Source organism: Pinus tabuliformis, chromosome J, assembly GCF_031772625.1.
Source record: "Pinus tabuliformis cultivar Carrire ecotype Pingquan chromosome J, CPIR1, whole genome shotgun sequence".
NCBI lineage: Eukaryota > Viridiplantae > Streptophyta > Pinopsida > Pinales > Pinaceae > Pinus > Pinus tabuliformis.
In genome coordinates this window covers 983,183,725-983,208,992 of record NC_142295.1, presented here as the reverse complement: position 1 = coordinate 983,208,992, position 25,268 = coordinate 983,183,725, and the positions used below count along the sequence as shown (strand labels likewise).

General features: G+C 40.2%; 1 protein-coding gene across 1 annotated transcript in view; it reads right to left on the bottom strand.

The window, feature by feature from the left end:
• APX6 (ascorbate peroxidase 6) overlaps positions 1 to 25,268 on the bottom strand; it is a 320,621-nt gene that overhangs the window by 191,442 nt on the left and 103,911 nt on the right. The window lies entirely within an intron of this gene.

Sequence of the window (25,268 nt, the reverse complement as noted above, 5' to 3'; positions counted from 1 at the left end):
TGTCCCTTCTGAAATTAAATTGTTACGGGTTTATTTATTCTACAATTTCGACAATTTTGGAGGCCATGGGACCCAAGTGATTTTGGAAAAGACTTAGGAAGGAAAAAGTGGCCGAAATGTTTTGTTGGCATAGCGTGGGGGCCACCCACATGAGGAAACACCACCTTAGAGGGAAGTTTGAATGGCTAATGAGGGAAAGTTGAATTGCTAGTTGGAAGGGGCCCACATGGGAAAAGAGGCCCACGAATTATAAATAGAGGAGGCTCAGACTCATTTGGTATCTTTTGACATATTGAACTCAATCTTAGTTGCTCGAGCTGCTTAGCTGGGTTACTGTGTTGTTTAGCACACGAGTATCTCCATGCGGAGATCTCAACCCTTGCTTCGGTGGACTTCAAGTGCCAACCCTAGAAGGGAATTCTTCTTTATCTCAATTCGTAGTAGCAGCAAAGAGACGAGTTACAACAATTGTAAGTCAAGTACCAGCAGCAGGGGGAGTAACAAAAACGCAAAGATTACGCAGTCACAACGTGAGGCACTCTGGAAAGTTGGGGAGACAGGGGCATCCTTCATCATTTTTAGGAGTATAGACGGCAGCTACAAACAAGAGGACCATCCTACATGCGGCTCTCATTTCATCACATGCGGGACTGCGTCATGTCCTCCATGACTGCACAATCATTAGAGTGAGACTCTTTGGGGCAGCACCATTCAGGAGAGTTTGGAGTTGGGAGGCTCGGAGATCATTTGGAGTGCTATTTGAGAACGATTGTTGGAGTTGAGAGAACAGAGATTGATAGGATCAGTCACAGCAACAGAATTCAAAATTGGAGAAGGGCCAAGTTGTGAAGGGTCAATTTTTGAAGGTTGGAACCAAGGGAAACCCTTTATGAGTTTTTCTAGGTTTTGGGCAAGGATCACACTCCTAATTTTATAGAATTTTCTGGGCAAATATAAGGGTTGAACAGGGGTCCCAACTCAGCCAGTAGCTAGAGGAGCTAAGGGGAATTTGGACCAAAATTCCGAGATCAACATTTGGCCAATTCCTTGGTGGGTTATTCTGGGTATTTTGTGGAGAGGACGGGGTTAATTTCCCGTAATTTTCTGAGCACCAGAGGTGGGTTTTCAGCAACATCTTTGCAATAGACAACACAATTTCACAAGGGCAGCGCAGGGCACCATTGCAATAGTTATTTGTGCCATCTCAGCTAGAAATATTGCCACCTAAGCTTGATCACACTTGCCATTGAGGCAAGACCAGGTGCACCACTTCCACATTATTGTACTTTTCTCCCAGATTATAATAAAATGACTCAGTTGTTGGTTATTCCTGGACTTTTTATGGGTATGCACTGAATGTTTCAATTTTATGGTGTTGTTTTTATTGTTTGCTTTGCATAGCACTATTTTTCCTAGTTTGGAACATTACAATGGTATCAGAGCATGATCCTAGCCCAACTGTGGGAAATTAGCCAGAAGATCATGGAAGCTTTGGGTATGAGTGCACAACAAAGACAAACCCATGGCTTAAGGGAAATCCAGTACGCAAAAATTCTGGGGTAAAATTCATTGGGACAATGAGAGGTTGGCCCTGTTGAGGAGGGTGATAGACTAAACCCATCCTCACCCTTACAACAGAGATGTTAGAGGTGAGTAGGCCGTCGGGGTGCAGCCATCTACATCATGTGGGGAAATCTGACCAAATCAAGGCACCAGATCTCCTAAAAAGGAGCACATAGGATTAGAGACGGTTAGAGAGTGAGACCAAAGGGCGCTTTTGCTGGTGGAGACCTAGCTTTAGCTATCAAGGGCCTGAGGAGGAGGTTGAGCATGACGCTAAGAGCCCACGGGATGGTGAGGAGCACATTGATATACCCGGTGTGGCGCAGAAGTCACTTTTATTAGAGACCTCTTTGATAGCCTCAGTTGACACCTTGGTGGAGAGGATAGAGCCTACACACAGAGCCATCTGTTAAGGGGTGCTGCCCATGGACGAGATGCCAATAGTTGTTGAGGTATCTAGAGTTGTAACCGAGTTTACAGGTGATAGATGCCCACAACAGTTCCACCAATTTCAAGCCGACCTTCTAGCATTACAAAGGAAGATCGTGTTAGTGCGTGAGGCTATTCTGCAGCAGAACGAGGAGCTAGAGGGCATGAGAGTGGTTTGTGCCGAATCCACGGTCAAATTGACTCATGTTGGGGATCGGTTGGATTCCCTACTGGTGCAGCTAGAGTGCACGTTGGGGCATGAGATCAGCCCTCTTCGGGCATACATAGACGGGGTTGGCAGCACTGTAAGGTTACCTTGGCCCATTGGACAGAGAGAGGCAAATCTACCTAGTCAGATTTCATGTATTAACTAGGATAGCGAGATGAGACGACCTAAGTTGCATAAGGTGCAGCACCTGCCTGCTGGGGTTGTTCTATGTGCAAGAGTTCGTGCATTTGATCCCTCTCTTGGGGTTGGATGGCCAGAGATTCTAAGTTGGTACCCTGTGGAGTGGGTTAAGGAGAGGGTGGTGGACCTGGGTGTAGCTCAGCAAGAGCTTCTAAGCACTGGGGATACCGAAAATGCAAACTGGCATTGGGTTCTCGATGGGACTACCTATCATTTCTCAGGTATGCCGGTTGACTATAACCTGGATGGTACAATTTACCTAGCAGTTGAGCGTCCACATTCGCTAGGGGAGTCTCGGTCAGCACCAGTGGCCAACCAGCTTATGGACAGACTCTTTTGGTTGTCTTGGTATGGCATTTGTAATTTTGTACACAAGATCACTAGGTGATCAGCATAATCTGGCAGGAGTTTGTCGAAGGAGGTGGCATTGGCAGGTTACCAGACGGTGCCTTGTATGGAGCTGGGGATTCTTCATATTGGTGTGGGACACAGAGGGGCAGAGTAGTGGTGGTATCACTGTTGACACCTGGGGAGATTCGCTTCTTGGGTCCCTTAGGGAGGACTTGGAGGGGAGGTCCCCTCATTGGAGAGCAAGGTGATGCGACAGTGGAGGTGATGATACAGGTTGGATGCAGGCCGACGCATATGGACACAGCGTTAGGCCATCTCATTCAGGGATGGATAGGAGCATCTAGCGTAGAGCAGTGGTCTGTAGATGGGCATGGAGACGCATCGAGCTGTGTCGTACTCTGTTGGATTGCGTTGTGGAGTGGGAGTGCCTCATATCGCATTGCGTACATGCGGGGAGTGACAGGTATAGTGACACAGGAGGGACACGGGCCAATAGAAGATGGCATAGCCATAGCCGAGGGTATCCAGCGATGTACAAGGGTAGGCCGCGGTGTAGAGTGGCATGTTCAAGAGTACTGGAATGATCGGTGGTATGCAGGGGTGTATAGTGCTACACAGCGAGGTCTGGGAATGTTGCCTCCAGGGAGACCCTTGGACGAAAACACCGGGCATACCTTTGGGTGTAGTTCACCTAGGATCGACGAGGACACAAATGAGCAATACTTGATGGTATAAGTGGAGACTCACACGCCTGTCCCTCTTCATCCCTCATGGGCGTAGTCGATTTTGGTGTTGACTTTCTGCACTTTGGGCATGAGCAGCGGGGGACGAGGAGCTCACCCGAGATATTTGGGTGACACTCAACGCACTAGGGGGGAGACCTTTTAGCAGTGGCATTGGGTTGGTGCGTTAGTTGACAGCCACAGGTTAGGGGATGAGGTGGTCATCTACAGGGGTGGCATATCGTTCATCACCGAGCTTACATCTAGGGAGCTAGTCACGAGGGAGACATGTGTCACTCTTTTCTCAAGGCATGTCGGGAGTCGGGACCAAGCATGAGTATCGGATATCGGGTATGACTAAGGTAGTTTCCCAATATGTGTCCGGGCACGAGACCTTATATTGGCACATTATCGAGAGGGTGGATAGCAGACTCAGGGGAGATGGTTGGCAAGGACAGGAGGGATCCACATACCCTGAGTTGATTGCGAGTATCAGATACCCATCTTTTGGTTGCATTTAGGGGGTAGCTATTTGGCACACATGGCTTCCAACGATTATCAATACTACACAGTGGAAAGCACAAGGCATATTAACACGTATTAGATTAGCCCACGATATATGGAACCTGTTGACCACTACGTGTCAATGACCCATAGCAGTACACCCCCTTTTTTCGCAAAAGGGATAGCACTTGATCGATGTATCCGTGTCGTCCAACTATCATCAACTTGACTTCCAAGATGTTATGTAAACCCTTTTTGCATGTGTATAATGTAAATAATCTCAGCAGATCCGTGTCATGTATGTAATGACCTAGGTAAACCTACTTTTCTAGTGATGATCTCCATTCTGAGAGGTTTTTTGTCTCACTGATCCATTCTCGGATGGTCGGCAGAGTTTTCCTCCAGTCTTACCCCAAAGCTAGAATGGATTTTGTCGCTAGGATCTTAGGCGAGTCCTAGTGTTCTAGATCGAGTCTATGTAAAAGTAATTTAGGAATAATCTTAACTATTTGGTTAGGTTATTTTATTACAAATTGCTTGGTCTGCTGGATTATATTTGTGTCGCAGAAATGGGTAGTCTGTGAGGATCTATTACAAATAGGTTTTCCCCCTTATGATGTAAAAAATATGAAAATCGTGATGTAAAGTGTCTTGAGGGTTGGAAAAATAATTTATCTCCTCATAGGTTAATTAATTAAACTTTCTGGCCAAAAATTAATTAAAATCCTAACCCAAAAATTTAATTAATTCTAGGTCCTAAGTAAATTTAAATTCTCCAAAGGAAAAATTCGTCGGTCCTTAAAAATTAAATTTTAAAAGGTCCCGGGACTAAGGTAAATTAATTATTTTGCTAAATTTTAAACCTTTGATCCTTGAGGGTTAAGTCAAAGTCAAATCTTTGGGGAAATTAACTCAAAAAATTTATTTTTGAGTTAATTAAAATGCATTTAATTAAAAGTTTTGAATTCCCCCAAATATTTAAATATTTCGACAGATGAGATTAAAAGAAATTTTAATCTTTATCAACGGTCGAGATTGCCTTGACGAAGATCACTTGAACTAGCTGTTAGAGGATTTATCTTTAAATAGGAGGTCATTTGTCAATCGATACATCCAACCTTTGAGTCGTGTGCTTAGCAATAAGCTCTTGTGTAATCTTTTTTTTGGATAATAAAGAAAGAATTTGAGGTTAAGTTCTACTGGTGTTACTCTTCATGGGAATACTGTAAGATGTCTTTTTTTCATGCATAATTTTTTCTAAAGCCATTGATGATACCTTCTAAAGAGTGATTTGAGTACAGGTATCTTGCTTAGTTGCTCGGGTTTAAATAATAATCTAAATTTTGAACGTAATAGTAGGTATTTCTATTTGTCAGAGTTTTATTATTATTTTCTCGCTCTCTTTTTAATGGTTGGATAGAGTTTTGCAAGGAAATCTTGATCTTATATCCATGGGTATTAGGGGAAGCTTTTAGTTGGACCAACCAACTCCGGATCCGTGTTTTCTAAAGAGCCTAGCAAAATTAATCCCGAGCTTATCATGAATTTTTTTTTTTATTTGATGCATGAGGATTTCAAGTTAACATCTCTTTTAAAATTTAAAAAAATTTCAATTTCTTTGCCCCGTAATGGTAGATCTGGCTACTTAGAGCCTTCATTTTTGTAAATTTTGTAATTATTTTTTTAACACGGGTTTTTATAGGTTTTAGTTTTTATCATTGTATATATCGTTTGGTTGTTTTCTTGTTGTCATGCAGCTACAGATCTAAGGAAGAAATTTGTATAAAGTCCAAATCTAGGCCTTGGAGGGTAAGATCTGCATCTCTGGGGTTTATCAACATACTTTTCATAAGGGTTTCAAGGATAAATCTGAAGCAAGAGGATTCAACATTTTAATTAGAATTTCTGAAATTTTTTTAAAGGTTTTTTGGCTACCATTTATCTTTTGACTGAGTTTTTTTATCTGTTGACTGGGTATTTTGATTCGCTGCAAAATTATGATTTTTTTAATAGAAAAACCTTATCCCTCCATTACTCCAACCCTGCGTTTTTTCCAGCTCATTGTGGCAGCTCCTTCCTCAAAAAATAGGCTACCAAAGCAACCCTTCCATTTTTGCCATCCAAGAGTCCGTTTTTCTTTCATGCTGCATCTTGCATCTCCTGTGTACTACCTTTTTCCTCTCTACTCCCTCATTTTCGACCTGTTGCATTTTGTTTATGCAAATCAGTGTACCCCTATTTGTTGCTTTTCTCCTGCTGCCTGCTCTCCTCATCGACTTGCAAAAAACATTGTTCCTTTTCCTCCTGTGTGTTATCCACGCCTGCAACCCTCAACTCCATACCTTTCTGCTGCAATCATACCCCTCACTGCCCTCGAGAACCTGCTAATTGTCGTCGCTCTCATTCATCGTTGTTGTCTACATACTCTACACGCCATCAAACGTCCCTTCATCTCCCTGCGCAATCCAGCTTTCAAAACCGCAGCCATGTCTCCTCTCGCCGCCACGACCTGCACATGAACAATAACATTAGAATTCCCTCTTTTTTGTTTTCTTTCTCATGTTTTGGCTTGTTAGGGTTTTAATTCTAACAATGCGATTTTTTTATTCATTTGTTTATGTTAGTTTAGGTTAGGATTCAATTATTTCAATTTCATTTTATTTTACTTTTCGATTTGTTGTTTTATTTTGATTTGATTTTTATTTTTTGTCTTGTTTTGATTTCACATTTTCTTTTTTACTTATGATTTTTTTTATTTTGATTTTGATTTCCTTTCCTTTTTTTTTATTTTGCTTTAAAAAAAAAAACATTAAAAAAATCTAAAAATTTTAAATTATGGTGACTTTGATTGCTAATGAAATAAATCAAAAGCAGAACTTTCATATTCGAAAATTTTTAATTTTCTTATGTGGCCTACAGCTCATAAAATATTTTAAATTTGATTAAGGTCTTTCTTCATTTACCACATTAAATTAATTGTCTAAGGAATAATTAAATTGTTAATCTAAAGTTCCTTGGTGTCCTTTCGTGGAAGTGATTTCTCTATTGTCAAGTGCAATTAATATTTTAAAATCATTGACTATTGGAGAATGATAAATTATTCTAGATATGGGTTATTAATGAAAATCATTTTAAATCTGGAATCATTGCTTAGCATTTAAATTTTATAATTCTTCATAAGATTTAATCGCTAGAAACTCTTGCATAATAAAATTTTGGGCGTTGACATTTAATTATTCATGATTGTCGCCGCTTTGCTACATTTATAAATTGCTCTGGGTAACTTGTTCTCATTTAGTTTATGGTTAATTGAATATTAAGGCACTAGTCTACAATTATTTTTATCTTGTGGTTGTGTCTTATTTTAATCTATCCATCTCAGTTGACCAAGATTTGATCTAAATTCACCAAGTTGTCCATCTTTAAGTCTCCTAAACCCTGCGTTTCACAGGCTATTCTCATTCATTCACCTTTGGGACTACCCCCCTTGACTTGTCTAGGAGAGAGTCTAAACAGAGTGAGTAAGGATTAGAGTGACAGCCCTTACTCTGAGCATTGTCGTGGTGCCTAGACACTTTGTGCAACAACATTTTTTGGCGCCATTGTCGGAGACAGAGTTTTTCTATCCTTGGTCCTCACGACATTTTTTTAATCATCTAATCTTTCTCGCCATTCATTAGCCCATCAAGTGGCACGACATTTTTGGCGTCGTTGTCGGGATATTTTATTATCAGCCTTTCAACGACATTTCCTCATCATTCTTCTCATTTCTCATCTCTCATTCGAGCTGACAAAACCAACACTTCTTGGCATTGCCACCAAGGACCTATTTATTGGACCTTGGCTTTACGACATTTCATCTCATTTTTCTGGCGTCATTTCATCTCTTCATTTCTCACCATCCTAACTCTCGTCATCTCTCCATCTAATCCTTTCATCTTCACTTTCTGCACCTAGACGTTCCAGTTGGTTTCCTATTTGGGTGGCGACTCCACTGATTCATTCATTTAATCCGAGACAAGGAGCCCTCCCTAAATATCCATCTGCCTCTATCCACTAACTTTTCAATTTCGCCTTTTGAAGCTTTATGAGAGATTCATGCTCAAGTGGCGACTCCACTTCTTCCATTTCTTACATGAATTTCTGCTAGAAGCTCGCTTCTTGTAGAAGTTTTGATTTTCTTGAGCAGGGATCTCTCTCTGGGGTATCCATTTGGCCCATATTTTTTCCGTTAGGCAGGAATCATGGATTTTGACTTGTTTGCTCCTTGTGATTTTATTAACACTCGAGAAGCTCCACATGGTTATCCTTATTTTTGGGTGAAGCCATCGATGAATTTCCTCTTTTTCAAGGTAACAACGCTTTTACTACTGAGACTCACCTTCAGAATGTCAGCATCTGTATAAGCAAGTGTCGCACATATTCTAACTATGAAGATGTGAAGATGAAGATTTGCGTTCTCCCCTAATCTGGAGATGCTTTAGATTGGTATATTAATTTCCCTGATAACACTTTTGGTTCTCTACAATCAATCATTGATGCCTTTGAAGATGGAGAGAAAGAAAAGGTCAAAGCAAAAGCTGAAGTAAAGGAAATTGTAGAAGTTGAAAATAATTTCAAGGAGTTAATTCAAATGGTTAAAGACATACAGTGAAATCAGGTTCAAGTAATCAAGAATGCAGAAGTTAATCAAGCTCAACTTATTAAAGATGTGCAGCTTAATCAAGCAACATTAACAGCTAATCATGCCAAGGAAATTAATTCTATGCAAAGCAAGTTATTAGCCCTAGAGGAAAATATGACGATCATGGAATTCAATCGTTCAAATCAAGTGACTACCATGGAAGCAAGTTATCAAGAGAAATAAGTCTGATTCAAAACAGATTGTCAACTATGGATGAAGAAATGACCATCATGAGATTCGATTATAATAATCAGTTAGCTACCATGAAAGCAAATCATAAGAAAGAGATAAACTATATGCAAAACTTCTTCATGGGCATGAAAGCAAAAAATGATAAAATTATAAAGGACATGGAAGTTGGTTAGATACGTCTTCAAAATAGGTTATTGACCATGGAGGAAAACATGCCAAGGAAGTCAGTGCTATGAAGGTTGAACACTCTAACTAGATGGATGCCATAACAATGGAAAAGATACAGGTACAAAAATTTCAACATCGGTCAGAGGATGAAAGAAACAAGGAAATGTCAACAGATCATAAGCCTCCTTGTCTATTGCAGCAAGCTCCATCTTATTATGAAGAGGTCATTTGTTCCATTGAAAAGTGGCTAATTGAAGGTGACCCAAATAAAATGGAAATTGATAAGAATCAGGTTGATGCTTACATGGTTGATCCATCAGTCATAACAGATCAGGTTCATAAAGAAACGCAAGTCACAAAAGTCTTGAACATTCCAATTTTCCATATGAGCATTTTTCGAATCAAGAAGAAAGTTGTGTGCCGACCACATCATCATCAACATCACAACCTGCCACAAAGAAAAAGCGCAAGAAAGAGAATGAGAAAGCGGTTTGATCCATCTAATGGCCACGAGCAACTTGACTTTCGAATAGGAAAAAGTCCTACCGTATACAGGATTGGACATGACACGTCTGAGAAACAGCCAACAGATTTGCCTGAAAGCAGGCAAATACTCAGTATGCACTATATTGAACGCATCTGATTCCATGGGGCACCTTTGTATTGTATTTCTAACCTTATACCCTGTTATTTCAGTATTTCATTTTGTAGTTAGATTTGTGTTTTTCATGTTATTATGATAGTTAATAAATGAAGATTTTATATCTTTCCAGTGCGTAATGTTATATGATGACTTTTGGATGGATGCTACTTATGTTATATTGTGTGTTGCGTGGATGCAGATTCTGGATTCTCACATTCCTCTGGTGCACCAATGTGTCCACAAGTAGAGCTAGATGTTGACCACTACGTGTCAACAAACCATAGCAGTACACCCCCTTTTTTCGCAAAAGGGATAGCGCCTGATCGATGTCCCCGTGCCATCCAACTATTATCATCATCCTGATTTCCAAGATGTTATGTAAACTCTTTCTGCATGTGTATAATGTAAATAATCTCAGCAGATCCGTGTCATGTATGTAACAACCTAGGTAAACCTACTTTTCTAGTTACGATCTACATTCTAGGAGGTTTTTTGTCTCACGGATTCATTCTCAAATCGAGTCTATGTAAAAGTAATTTGGGAATAATTCTAACTATTTGGTTAAGTTATTTTATTACAAATTGTTTGGTCTGTTGCATTATACTTGTGCCGCAGAAATGGGTAGTCTGTAAAGATCTATTACAAATGGGTTTTCCCCCTTATGATGTAAACAATATGAAAGTCATGATGTAAACTGTCTTGAGGGTTGGAAAAATAATTTATTCCCTCATAGGTTAATTAATTAAATTTTCTAACCAAAAATTAATTAAAATCCTAAGCCAGAAATTTAATTAATTCTAGGACCTAGGTAAATTTAAATTCTCCAAAGGCAAAAGTCGTCGGTCCTTAAAAATTAAATTTTAAAAGGTCCTAGGACTAAGATAAATTAATTATTTTGCTAAATTTTAAACTTTTGATACCTGAGGGTTAAGTTAAAGTCAAATTTTTGGGGAAAATAACTCAAAAATTTAATTTTTGAATTAATTAAAAGTTTCGAATTTCCCCAAATATTTAAATATTTCGACGGATGAGACTAAAAGAAATTTTAATCTTCATCAACGATCAAGATTGCCTTGACGAAGATCACTCAAACTAGCCGTTGGAGGATTTATCTTTAAATAGGAGGTCATTTGTCAGTCGATACATCCGACCTTTGAGTCGTGTGCTTAGCAATAAGCTCTTGTGTAATCTTTTTCTAGATAATAAAAAAAGACTTTGGGGTTAAATTTTGCTAGTGTTACTCTTCATGGGAATACTATAAGATGTGTTGTTTTCATGCATAATTTTTTCTAAAGCCATTGATGATACCTTCCCAAGAGTGATTTGAGTACAAGTATCTTGCTCAGTTGTTGGGGTTTGAATAATAATCTAAATTTTGAACGTAATAGTAGGTATCTCTATTTGTCAGAGTTTTATTATTATTTTCTCGCTCTATTTTTAATGGTTGGATCAACTTTTGCAGGGAAATCTTGATTTTAGATCCTCGAGCGTTAGGGGAAGTTTTCAGTTGGACTAGCCAACTCCCGATCTATGTTTTCTGAAGAGCCTAGCAAAATTAATCTCCGGCTTATGAGATTTTTTTTATTTGACGCATGAGGGTTTCGAGTTAACACCTCTTTTAAAATTTAAAAAAATGCCATAATGGTAGATTTGGCTACTTAGAGCCTTCCGTTTAGTAAATTTTGTAATTATTTTTCTAACACAGGTTTTTCTGAGTTTTAGTTTTTATCATTGTATATAATGTTTGGGTGTTTTCTTATTGTCGTGTAGCTACAGATCTGAGGAAGAAATTTGTATAAAGTCCAAATCTAAGCCCTGGAGGGTAAGATCTCCATCTCTGGGGTTTATCAACATAATTTTCCAGGGATATTATTCAAATTTTTTGCAGTCGAAGGGTTTAAAAATTTTTGGATGTGGAAATTTTCGCAAGGGTTTCAGGGATAAATTTGAAGCAAGAGGATTCAACATTTTAATCCGAATTCCAAGCTTAAAAAACTAGCATGGACATGACATTATGGATGCCTGGTGTACATGGTGTGAAAACCAAAATGGAAAATCCAGGAACATGCCTCTCCTTGTTTTCTAGTCATTATGGATTGCAAGAAACCAATCTATTTTCAACCACAAGATACCCCATTAGCCTGCCATCCTGCTCCATACTATTACAGATTATGATCTTCTTCCTGAGGAGGACTCCAATACCCCTCCTCGTATCATTAATCCAAAAATCATAGACAAATCAAAACCGTGGGCTTATTTTGATGGTTCTACACAAGAGGCAAGATGTGGTGGTGGTGCCATACTCCACCTAAATGAAACACATTGCTTCAAGATTCAAATGAGATTAGACAGGGGAACAAACAATTATGTTGAACTCTGCACTGCTAAACATCTCATTCATTGTGCATTGGAAAAGCATTGCAGACATCTACATCTACAACATTCCATCACATTTGCTTTGTTTGCAAAGTTCTTAAATTTCTTGATATCTTGATGGTTTAAAGTCTTAAATTCAAACCTTATTTCAAGAGGCACTTTGGATGCAAGCATTGTGATCCCTTTTAATTTTGCAATAAGTTTTAATTTTCTTGTACTTGGACATTGGCTTATCTTTTGGTGTAATTGCATATTGTCATGAATGGTTGATTTCACTTTCAAGTACTATTATTTTGGGGTTGTCAGCTTGGTCTAACATTTGAGTTCTTTTTTATCATCTCATTATCACAAGTATATTTCTAATGGTATTTTTTGAGCGAGATAGTTTCCATGCTTTGATTTGTAGAATTATTCATCTTAAAAGCATTTATAATACCTTGTGCTAACAATTTATTGTTTCACTTTTCAGGATTATTTTGGATTTCCATTTGAAAGCATTTCACTTCATTTTAAGCAAATACAATTTCATTTCTTAAAGAGTAATACTTTGAAGGCACTGGTTGTTTATGTATTTCATGCTTATCTTATGTATTGATGTTAAAATTGGCAACCACGGCAAAACTTCATGTGGGTCATCTTATTCATGGCTAATAATATTTTTATTAGATTCCTCTTGTCGAGAGGTGTAGGATATATATAAAGATCATCCGATTCCGATAAGTATTCATGGAGATATGAATTTATTTTGATTATGGAATTATTATCAAGCCAACCTACAACTCATGTAGGCTCAGAAGCCCAACAGTCGCATCTATTCACCCGCCAACGTTGTGTATAAATATAAGAGGACTTTTCCTCATTTGGACTCACTCATCTCATCACATCTCTCTCTCTCTATTGCGCAGATATGAGTCTCTTCTCTACTGCGCTGAAATGGGTCTCTCTCTCTCTCACACATGTGAAGCCGGAAGTTGTTGAATTTGAAGCTGCAACTGCAGAAGTAAAGATTGACTTGCATGGCCTAGAATATCTCCTCTTTGGAACTGTGTTGTAGGTTCATCTGAACCTCCTTTGAAAGCCGCAACTTTTGGTGGTGGAATGAAGTCAATCCGACAAACGGTTTGCAAGATATCGACTGCCCTAGTTTGAAACCAGAAACTACTGAAACCGAAGCTGCAACTGCAGAAGTAAAGATTGACTTGCGTGGCCTAGAAGATCTCCTCATCTGAACTGCGTTGTAGGTTCATCTGAACCTCCTCTGGAAGCCAAAACTTTTGGTGGTGGAATGAAGTCAATCAGAGTGTCGGTTTGTGAGATATGGTCTGCCCTAGTTTGATAATGAAACCGCTAATGCTGATGCTACTGATCTAGGGTTTGCTACTGCTGATATGAATCAGATTTATTGTACTATTTCTCTCTGCTAAATTATTGAAGATAAAAGAAGATTTGATCAAAGGGTTTCCCCACACATTGTGGGGTTTGTCCCTGGCTAGCCGCCACATCTTGTGTCTCTTGTCTTGGCTTGTTTTCTGTCGATTGTTTAATGTTCTATCTGCACTTTACTTTATGTACATGTGATTGCTAATCGGTGGAATATAATAAGAAAAAGAAGTAAACTGTTATAAGCATAGAACATACCATAACTTAACATGGTATCAGAGCTGAGGTGAAGACAAAGCCCGAGCAAGAGCAAGAGCAATCATTGAAGAGAAGATTGGCAAGGCTATCCTAAAAGAACTATGGGGTCCTCAACACTCTTTCCTGCTGAAGACAAGCTCCGTAAGAAAGCTGACTATCACGGATGGAAGATGTCTATCGATCTAACCCTTGATAATCAAGGAGTGTTGGATCATGTGAGAGGCAATATTGTTGAGCCTCCATCAAATGCATCCGCCGCTGCCTGGAACAAATGAAAAAATGGAGAAGTGAAAACAATAGAAGATCATCCGGACTTATCAACAAGCACTTGGTGGCCTACATCTCTGAACTGGACACCTCCAAGGAAATCTACAATAGACTGGTGAGTTTATTTAAAGTTAATGATGCAAATCAAGTTTTGTTTCTTAGAAATAAGTTGAGGTAAATCAAGAAGAGTAAGGATGAAAGTATGCAAGCATACTTCTTAAGAATCACCGAGATCAAGAACAATCTCCTATCTATTGGGGAAACTATTACTGACAGAGAAATGGCACTCACAACTCTTGGAGGATTACCATCTGAATGGTATGTGTTTAGGACTACTCTTCTAAACAATAATGTAATTCCTAGTTTCGAGGAATTAATGGCTAGATGCATTCAAGAACAAACAAGGGTAGAAGAGCAGGAAATGCCCTTGCCTAAAGGTCCTCCTGCTGCCTTTTCTTCTCATGCAAAGAGAAGAAAGGACTCACACCGGGACGATGATCAAAATCCCTCTGATGACAAATCAAAGGAATGACAAATTCAACAGCAAGGTAAGAGGAGAGCTGGAGATCGAGGAAGAGGACAACCATTCAAGAAGGCTAGAAAGTCCAGGATGTATTAAATGCACCTGACCTCAAAAGGAACCTAGTGTCCATCTTGGCAATGGAAGACAGAGGCTACAAGGTAACCTTCAGCAATGGCAAGGTATGTATATGGAAAAATAATTCCTTTACTCTTGGGTTTAGTGTTGATTCATTATATTAGGTTGATGGAAGTCCGCTAGGTGTCATGTCTTGTGACACAACTCTTTAGTCCGAACTTTGGCATCAGAGGTTTTCCCACCTTCAATACAAAGCTCTACCCGATGTAAGACAAATGGTAACAGGGATGCCCGAATTCCAAGTAGAGAAAGAAGGTGTATGTCCGGGATGTGCCAAAGGAAATCTCAAAAGGGGACCATTCCCCTCAAGCCAAAGCAAGACCTCCGATATATTACAGTTGGTTCACTCAGGCATACCTGAGGTTGGCATTAAGAGGGAGACTACTACACCACATACTCCTAAGCAAAATGGTGTGGTGGGAAGGAAGAACCGCACAATTATGGAAGCTGTCCGGGCCATGCTACATGATCAAAGTCTTCCTAAGTTTCTATGGGCTGAAGCTGCAAACACTGCCGTATATGTACAAAATCGATGCCCTCATCAAGCATTGGGTTCCAAGACTCCTGAAGAAAAATTCACTGGTAAGAAACCTGATGTTTTTCATTTTAAAATTTTTTGGAAGCGCTGTATACTTTCATGTGCCGAAAGAGAAAAGAAATAAATTGGGAGCATCTGGAAAGAAGGGAATTTTCATGGGCTATGGTGAAAATACTAAAGGCTATAGAATCTATGTAGCTGGTCAAAGGGAAGTCGTAATTACTCATGATGTCACCTTTGACGAAGATATGGCTCTCAGCAAGGTGAACAATCTTCTGACTTTGAGGAGCTCTCAAGAAGCCGACAGCAGGGAACCGAAAGAAAAGGATGATGAATCAATGCCTGATGCAGAAGAACCCATGGATCTGATTGATTCTCATCCACATGAGCCTTCCTCTTCTAGGAAGAGGCCTTCATGGATTAGGGGGATACTTGATGATGCTGAAGGACATGCTGCACCCTGAGGAACCTTCCGTCAAAGTAAGAAACTTAACAGGTATCAAGGATACCTGACCATCATGAGCACAATCATAAAAAATGAGCCTTCATCATTCTCAGATGTCGTCAAGCATTAACTATGGAAGGGTGCTATGACCATAGAATATGAGTCTATTATGGAGAATGATGTTTGGGAAGTAGTTCCCAGACCCTGGACAAGACAATTGTTACTTCAAAATGGCTTTACAAGATAAAGCATGCAGCAAATGGAAGTATGGAAAAGTATAAGGTTCATTTTGTTGCTCGTGGTTTATCCCAGAAGGAAGGTATAGACTATGATATTTGCACCTGTTTCCAGATATATGACCATCCGCTTAATCATAGCCCTTGTGGCTTCACAAGGATGGAACCTACATCAGATGGATGTCAAGACCGCGTTCTTGCATGGTTCTATCAAAGAAGAGGTCTATGTGGAGCAACCTGAAGGATTTGAGATTTATGATTGAAAATCCCATGTATGCAGGTTGAAGAAAGCTCTCTATGGGCTGAAGCAAGCACCCCGAGCATGGTATGAGAGGATCGATAGCTACTTGATGAAGCTGGGATTCACTAGGAGTGAAGCCGATCCTAACCTTTACTTTAAGGTTGAAGATGACAAGCCTCTCATTCTGGTGTTGTATGTGGATGACCTCTTTCTAACAGGTGCAGACCCTCTCATTCACAAATGTAAGAGGGAGCTGGCCTCTGAATTTGAAATGAAGGACCAAGGACTTGAAGTGTGGCAGAAGCCAAGGGAAATTTTCCTATCTCAAGGAAAATATGTGGTAAATATATTGGAAAGATTCGGTATGATGGACTGCAAGCCTGTGACTACCTCGAGGATCTTAACTTTTAGAAGTTATATGGTAGTGATGTCGGACCAGACTTGGGAAATGCCTCTGAGTTTCAAAAACTCATTCACATTGATGTTCTTGGTGAACCTCCGTCCGAACATATTTTTTGCAGTTAGCATTGTGAGCTCATATTTGGTTGAGCCTCACTGGATTGATGCCAGGAATCTTCTGAGATGTCTTCAGGACACAATCTCTCATGGATTAAGATACACTGCCGGAGATGTGAGACTATTTGGATACACAGATGCTGACTGGGCAGGCAATGTGGAGGACCGTAAGAGCACTTCCGGGTGTTGTTTCTCCTTGGGATCTACTTCGATATCCTGGATGAGCAGGAAACAAAAGTCGGTGGCCTTGAGCATTGCTGAAGCAGGATATATTGTTGCTAGCATAACCTCGTGTGAGGCAGTCTGGTTGCGAAAGCTCTTCAGTGAGCTGTTTGGATTTACATTGGATACCATTGTGATTCTCTGTAACAACCAGAGGTGGGATTCGATTATTGAGGAATCCCGTATTCGTCAATTGCTCCAGGCTCCAGCAGATAGACATCATCTGGGATATGGTAAGTCAATGAGCAAGGAAGCTCCATCACATTAAGATGATGTACAGGTTGATACACCTTGTCAAAGCCCCGAGGAAAGATCTAACATGTGATTTTCCCAAACAACTTGGAGTCAGCAAGAAACCCTTGTACAAGGGCCCTGCATGTTGCATACATTGAGCTCTGGGAGCTCTGAGGGCTTGCGGTTCCTACTGGAGCAACATATGACCACAGGGTGACTCACCCTCCCCTGGTGGTGCACACTGGAACAAGATGATTCGCTCTCTTGTGGGACAAGATGATTCGCTCTCTTGTGGAACAGGATGATTCGCTCTCCTGTGTAGCAGGATGATTAGTTCTCCTGTGAGGCCTGGATTGATGTGTTCTCCATGGCAGCCTGGATTGATGTGTTCTCCATGGCAATTGTAGCAGGATTGATGTGTTCTCCTGTGAGGCCTGGATTGATGTGTTCTCCATGGCAATTGTAGCAGGATTGATGTGTTCTCCTGTGAGGACAGGATTGATTAGTTCTCCTGTCGAGGCATCCTACCCATGCAGTCCGGGACTCATGGGAAGTACCTCTCATCTGATCAATGAGCAGGGAAATGAAGTTAGGGACCATAGTAGTACCGATGGACGCATCGTTGTAACTACCGTACTCCCTACGCTAGGATGACCTCCATTGATCTGAGATCAATGATACTGGTCTGGGACCAGTGGTAGGAGTTGTACCATACTATGATGCTGACTTCGGGTCGGTTGAGACTGGTCTGGGATCAGTGATACATACTCTGAGACTGACTTTGAGTCAGTGGAGGATGATATTGGTCTGGGACCATTGGAGTTGTACTCACTATGACGCTGACTTTGGGTTGGTTGAGACTGGTCTGGAACCAGTGGTACATACTCTGAGACTGACTTTGAGTCAGTATGATACATCCTCGATCATTTCTTCTTCTTCATAATTCGGACAAAAGCAAAGTAGAACAGAACAATGCAAGAGCAGAGCAGAACAGAACAAAACAGTACAGATCAGTGCAGGGCAGAACAAGACAAAGCAGAACAGGCAAAATAGAGCAGAGCAGGGCAAGGGTCAGGTTGTACAAGGCAGTGCATTTGATCGATGAATAGTAACAACTGATAGACAGATTGCAGATGAAGTTCTCCATGGTTGAGAGGGAGTGTTAAAATTGGCAACCAGGGCAAAACTTCATGTGGGTCATCTTATTCATGGCTAATAATATTTTTATTAGATTCCTCTCGTCGAGAGGTGTAGGATTGATATAAAGATCATCCGATTCCGATAAGTATTCATGGAGATATGAATTTATTTTGATTATGGAATTATTATCAAGCCGACCTACAACTCATGTAGGCTCAGAAGCCCAACAGTCGCATCTATTCACCCACCAACGTTGTGTATAAATATATGAGGACTTTTCCTCATTTGGACTCACTCATCTCATCACATCTCTCTCTCTCTATTGCGCAGATATGAGTCTCTTCTCTACTGCGCTGAAATGAGTCTCTCTAACACATGTGAAGCCGGAAGCTGTTAAATTTGAAGCTGCAACTGCAGAAGTCAAGATTGACTTGCGTGGCCTAGAAGATCTCCTCTTTGGAACTGCGTTGTAGGTTCATCTGAACCTCCTTTGAAAGCCGCAACTTTTGGTGGTGGAATGAAGTCAATCCGACGAACGGTTTGCAAGATATCAACTGCCCTAGTTTGAAGCCGGAAACTGCTGAAACTGAAGCTGCAACTGCAGAAGTAAAGATTGACTTGCGTGGCCTAGAAGATCTCCTCATCTGAACTGCGCTGTAGGTTCATCTGAACCTCCTTTGAAAGCCGCAACTTTTGGTGGTGGAATGAAGTCAATCCGACGAACGGTTTGCAAGATATCGGCTGCCCTAGTTTGAAGCCGGAAACTGCTGAAACTGAAGCTGCAACTGCAGAAGTAAAGATTGACTTGCATGGCCTAGAAGATCTCCTCATCTGAACTGCGTTGTAGGTTCATCTGAACCTCCTCTGGAAGCCGAAACTTTTGGTGGTGGAATGAATTCAATCCGACTGTCGGTTTGTGAGATATGGTCTGCCCTAGTTTGATAATGAAACCGCTAATGCTGATGCCATTGATCTAGGGTTTGCTACTACTGATATGAATCAGATTTATTGTACTATTTCTCTCTGCTGAATTATTGAAGATAAAAGAAGATTTGATCAAAGGGTTTCCCCACACATTGTGGGGTTTGTCCCTGGCTAGCCGCCACATCTTGTGTCTCTTGTCTTGGCTTGTTTTCTGTCGATCGTTTAATGTTCTATCTGCACTTTACTTTATGTACATGTGATTGCTAATCGGTGGAATATAATAAGAAAAAGAAGTAAACTGTTATAAGCATAGAACATACCATAACTTAACAATTGATGGTTATTGCTCATATTAGTTTTGCTTATAAATCTTAAAGAAATAATCTATTTAAGTCTAACAATTCTCCTAGAAACTCACATCTTTCTAATTTAACTTTTCATTAGGGACTACCCCCTTAGCTAACCCAGGAGATAGCTACATTCTCCTCCTCCTTCACACTCTTCGATCCTCTGCTACTGTTGTCGTTGATGTTTCTCTCAACTAGAGCGAAACTCATTTCTTCCTGTGTCAAATTGGCCCATCATCAATCCCAACCAGGCATCTGATCTCATCCAGTAATACCTTGGATGAAAGTTTCCCATTCCGGTGAGAATCCATTAATGCCTATATGAACTAGCTCACCCTCCTAAGGTGTTGCTCCAACTGCTACAAACTCATCTCAAATATTTTGAATTCTAATGAGATAGGGAGTAACCCCTTCACACTTCTGCATCCTAGTGGTCCTCAACTTCTCCTGCAAGTACATCTTGTTCTCGGAAGGATTCTGATATAGCGTGGCAATAACATCCCATATTTCTTTGGTCGTATTCTTGGTCGTTAAGTGTGAGACTATATGATCTCAAACACCATCGAGAATAAAATGCTTTGCCATGGACATCTACTTTCTGTAATTCTCTAGTTGTTGTGGGTTTGTGGGTATGGCTACAACTCTCTCTACATACGTCTTCACACCATGTTCATCTAGCAGGAAATACATTCTGGCTTTCCAGATAATGTAGTTAGATGCACCTTCTAGCCTATCCTGATCTCGAAGTCCAGTTGAGCCCATTTTTTGCAAAACTCACCACTAGGAAATAAACAGGAATCTGCTTCTCTCCCGCTTGGCTACCTTCTCTGCAATTCGCACTCCCTTCTGGAATGCACCGTCCCCCTTGTTGGTTTTGCCTCTGCAACTGGAAATTTTGGATTTCCTTCAACACTGAAACTGGAAACCCTCTGAGAAAAATCTCTCAGTGTGTGCAATTTCTCTTCCACCCGGCATTAATTCTTCTACTGCCAAACTATTGCTAATCATTATGCCCAGATCAAGAATCTACTATGCGAAAAACACTGATTTTCTCACCTACTGCCTGTTGGAATTGCGCCTGGGCAATTCAAATTTTTTCCTGCAACTTGCCACTGGAAAATCAAATCCTCTGCCCAACAACTCGAACTGCTTGGCCGGCTTTGCTCAAATATGGAGAAATTGTGTTGTTGCTCCCTCTGAACTGCGACTTTCTCCCTCTTCGTCTCAAAGCCACTGATATGTCAAACTCGCTCTGATACCATGTGAAATTTTCCTTGAAATGTAACAACTACAATTAATTCTTCTAACTAATTAAATTATGCAGTTTATTTTGTTTCAACAAAATAAAAAAATTAATCACACTGCAATACTTCACAACAAAAATGTTATGGAAAATTAAATGTTGGAAACTGAGAAATACAAGGCACACACACAAGAAATAGAACACTGTTATTTTTGGACAATTGTCCCCGGAAAAACCCAATGTGGGAAAATTGGTGCAACAGATGAGGGTTTTATTATTATACAACAGTGAATAATTCAAGTACCCTCCTCCATGAGCAATCTCGACACACATTGCCTCAGAAAACCTGGTCTGCCAAACCCTTGCGCAGGACCTCTGCGCAGTGCTTGCACAGACCCTCACACATGTGGCTCGAAACTACCTTTGATCAAGTCGTCTTGCCTGTTGCTGCTGCTGGAAGTGACTCTCCAGCCCTCTGGAAAATTATCCTGGCCTCTGGAACTTGAATAGACCTCCTCCTTAGCCAAATTGAACTGCTCATTAAAGTTGCCTGTGCAACCTCTAGTGGAAACTCTGCCACTTTTTACTGCCTCTCTGGATCTGGAAACTTCCTCCAAAGTCACTTTTGCTACTCCCTCTTAATCTTTGCATCGCTTCTGGGTTGAACTTCTCTCCTTGCTAAATCATTGCAACTGGGTAGCTCGATCTTCCATGGAAACTCACTCTCTGGTGTATCTAGCTCCAACCCCATCAACCTCCTCTTATAATCTCTCGTTGTCTCACCAAAGACCATGACTAAATCCTCATCAACGACTAAGATCATCTCTAAGTTGATCCATGTGAGTTTCTAGAGAGCTCTCACCTTTCTTAATTAATTACTATTAATTAATCATTTTTCCTAAGTTAGACTTAGGAAAAATTTAATCACTGACTAATTAACTTAATTGAGCCATCTCTAGGTGTTTTCTCCTTAAACTTTTTATGGGTTCTGGAATTCTTGTGTTTCTAAGCCTCTCTAACCAATGTCGAAACTAGAACACCTGTTTGATGCTACCCAATCATCAAAAACTAACATCTTCCCCTAGGCATCCCCCTTTTCTCATTTGGGGAAAGTGTTCATCTGATGCTTGAGTGCCTATTTTGATTAACTAAGCTAAAGTAGAGTAGATCAACAAACTAAAGTTATTTCCATGCAATTTAGTTTTATTGCTATTTCCATTTTGTAATTTCTTTAGTTGTGCAATCTAACTTTCCCCTTTATTTGTGCAATATAGTTAGCTTAGTTTCCTTTACTTATAGTTCCATTTTGCATCTAAGTTCTTTTTACAATTTTCGCTTTCATGCAATATGGTTAATTTTTAGACTCTCAATTTCATATATTTAGTCCCTCATTTGATTGTTTTTCTTCCATTTTCCAAGCACTACCATTTACAAGCAACTTGTCGATCTTTGCAATAGTAATTTACCTCCAACTTTTGTTGGTGGAAGTAGCAATTTATGTTGATTTTGGGTAGCATCGAATGTGCTCTACCCATGAAAATTGGTGGAAAGGCTAAAGCACATGAGATCTCCAAGACCCATAAATCATTTTGGAAAATTCCATCCAGATGAAGAGTTATTAAAATAATTAATATTTTTAATGAGTTCCTAAGTCTAAACTTAAGAAAATAAAAATATTAATGGGTATTAATAAAGATATGAGAAGCTTCTAAGAGACGAAGATCAAGTCTATTTTAATCTTAGTCGTTGATTAGGGACTTAATCTCGGTTGTTGATTCATCAACAGGAAAAGTATAAGAGAAGGCTTGAGGGTCAGTTGGAGATATACTGAGGGAGACTAGTCAGTTCGATTTCTGGAGCAGAGCTTGCTGAAAAATTCAAACTAGAGGTCAAGATTGCAGCAAGAGGTAGCGAGTAAATAACAAAGAGGCGGGAATAGTGTCGGAGGACCAGCGCAGAGTTCAGAGATGCAGATGCAGAGCTACTTAGGAAGACGCAGAGGCAGCTGGACTGTGCAATCACTAGAGGGCTTGCGTGGGTGACGCGGAGAGCCCAAGTGCTGACGCAAGGAGGTAGATGCTAACGCAGAGGGTCTAGGAGCTGCGCAGAGGCTAGCTAGACAGACGTTGGGCCTAGGGGAGGCGCCGGAGGATTTGTCTCTGTTGGGTGAGCTAGTTTGGCACCCTAGTTGTACTCGAGAAAAGCTTAATAATAAAATTCTCCTCTGCTGCACCGATTTTCCCACATTGGGTTTTTCCGAGGACAATTGTCCAAAAATATTTGTGATGATGTGTTTGATTCTTGTGCATGTATTTGTCTCTGTATGATGGTGTGATATCTGCAATAGAATTTATTTTAATATTTACTTGAGGGTTTTCGTAAATAACTTATTGAAAATAAGTAGGTAAAATAAATCAGTTGCTGCAGTAATAGAATTTTCACATGGTATTAGAGCAAGTAATCAGAGATAGGAAGAGAAAATCAATTATGGGTCGAGATCATGATGCAAAGGCATCTACATCAAGAGACTCACATAGATTTTCAGAAAATTGCATAAGAGACAGTAATTTCGATTTCTCTATGCTAGCTTCTAGATTGGAAGAAGAAGATGCTTGTGTGACAAGCTCTGCATTATCAGAGGTATGGTATATAGACAATGGAGCCTCTTGGCATATGACAAGAATCCGGGAATGTTTCTCAGATTATTAGGAGGAAAGGATGAATTTTCAGATCACCATGGAGAATAAGGCAAAGTGTACTCCAGTAGGGAAGGGTACCATAGTTTTTCAAACATAAATGGGAGAGCAGTTCTGTGCTACCAATGTGCTACATGTGCCAGGACTGAGGATGAACTTACATTCCGTATCGCAACTTCAAGGCAAAGGCTATGACGTTTTCTTCATTAAGGAGAAAGTATACGTCAAACACCTGAGCTGGAAAAAGAAAGTACAAATCTGAATCAGAGACAGGAAGGGAAAATCAATTATGGGTCGAGATCATGATGCAAAGGCATCTACATCAAGAGACTCACATAGATTTTCAGAAAATTGCATAAGAGACAGTAATTTCGATTTCTCTATGCTAGCTTCCAAATTGGAAGAAGAAGATGCTTGTGTGACAAGCTCTGCATTATCAGAGGTATGGTATATAGACAATGGAGCCTCTTGGCATATGACAAGAATCCGGGAATGTTTCTCATATTATTAGGAGGAAAGGATGAATTTTCAGATCACCATGGGGAATAAGGCAAAGTGTACTCCAGTAGGGAAGGGTACCATAGTTTTTCAAACATAAATGGGAGAGCAGTTTTTTGCTACCAATGTGCTACATGTGCCAGGACTGAGGATGAACTTACTTTCCGTATCGCAACTTCAAGGCAAAGGCTATGACGTTTTCTTCATTAAGGAGAAAGTATACGTCAAACACCCGAGCTGGAAAAAGAAAGTACAAATCTGAATCAGAAGTAACAGGTTGTACAGGTTACAGCTAGAATCACCAATGGCACTGATAGGCAGTAATGGAGACAAGGATTTGAATGAAATATGGCACAGAAGAATGGGACATTTGCACCATGGGGATCTACGAATTCTTAGGAAAACTATAACAGGAGTTCCAAATCTTAATACAAAACGAGATGATGTATGAAAAGGATGTGCTCTGGGCAAGTATGCCAAAGTAGCATTCCCTAGAAGTAAAAACAAGGCCAAAAGTGTACTAGCATTGATACACTTAGATATCTACGGACCTATGTCCATGAAAGCTCTTAGTGGTGGCAAATACTTCGTCACCTTCATTGATGACCACTCAAGGAAAACTTGGATTTATTTTCTGAAAACCAAGGACGAGGTTTTCTATCGATTCAAAGAGTTCAAGGCTCTGGTGGAGAACCTGACAGGGAAGAAAATAAAAGTTTTGCGCTCAGATAATGGTGGAGAATACGTCAATAAGGACTTCACTGATATTTGCGCTAAGGAGGACATCAGAAGAGAGTGGACAGCTCCTTACAATCCAGAGCAAAAAGGAAGAACAACACTATCGTGGAAGCAGTTAGGGCCATGATGTATGATCAGGATATGCCAAAATTCCTATGGGCAGAAGCATGCAACATGGCAGTTTATGTCCAGAATATAACTCCTCATAGGGCATTGGGCAAGATCGCTGCAGAGAAAGTCTTCATCGAAAAGACTCATAAAGTCAGCCATTTCACGATATTTGGGAGTTTAGCATATTGTCATATACCCGAGGAAAAAAGGAAGAAGTTAGATCAAATTGCAGAGAAAGGATATCTAGTGGGATATAGCGAGAATGTTAAGGCATATAGAATCTATCTTCCAGGGAGCAGGAAGGTAGTAGTTCGACGAGATGTGAAGTTCATGGAAGATCAGGCCTTCAGAAAATCTCGAGAAATGCCTCCCAAGGAGCAATCAAAAGATGAGTCATTGGTCAAACCACTTCAACCAGCGAAGGCAAGAATTCTTCCTTAGAACAAAAAAAATCACAGGAAGAGGAGAAGCTAACAGAAGCACCTGCTACCAAAGGAAGAACTAGCAGGGAACTCTAACTGATTTTGCGGGATGC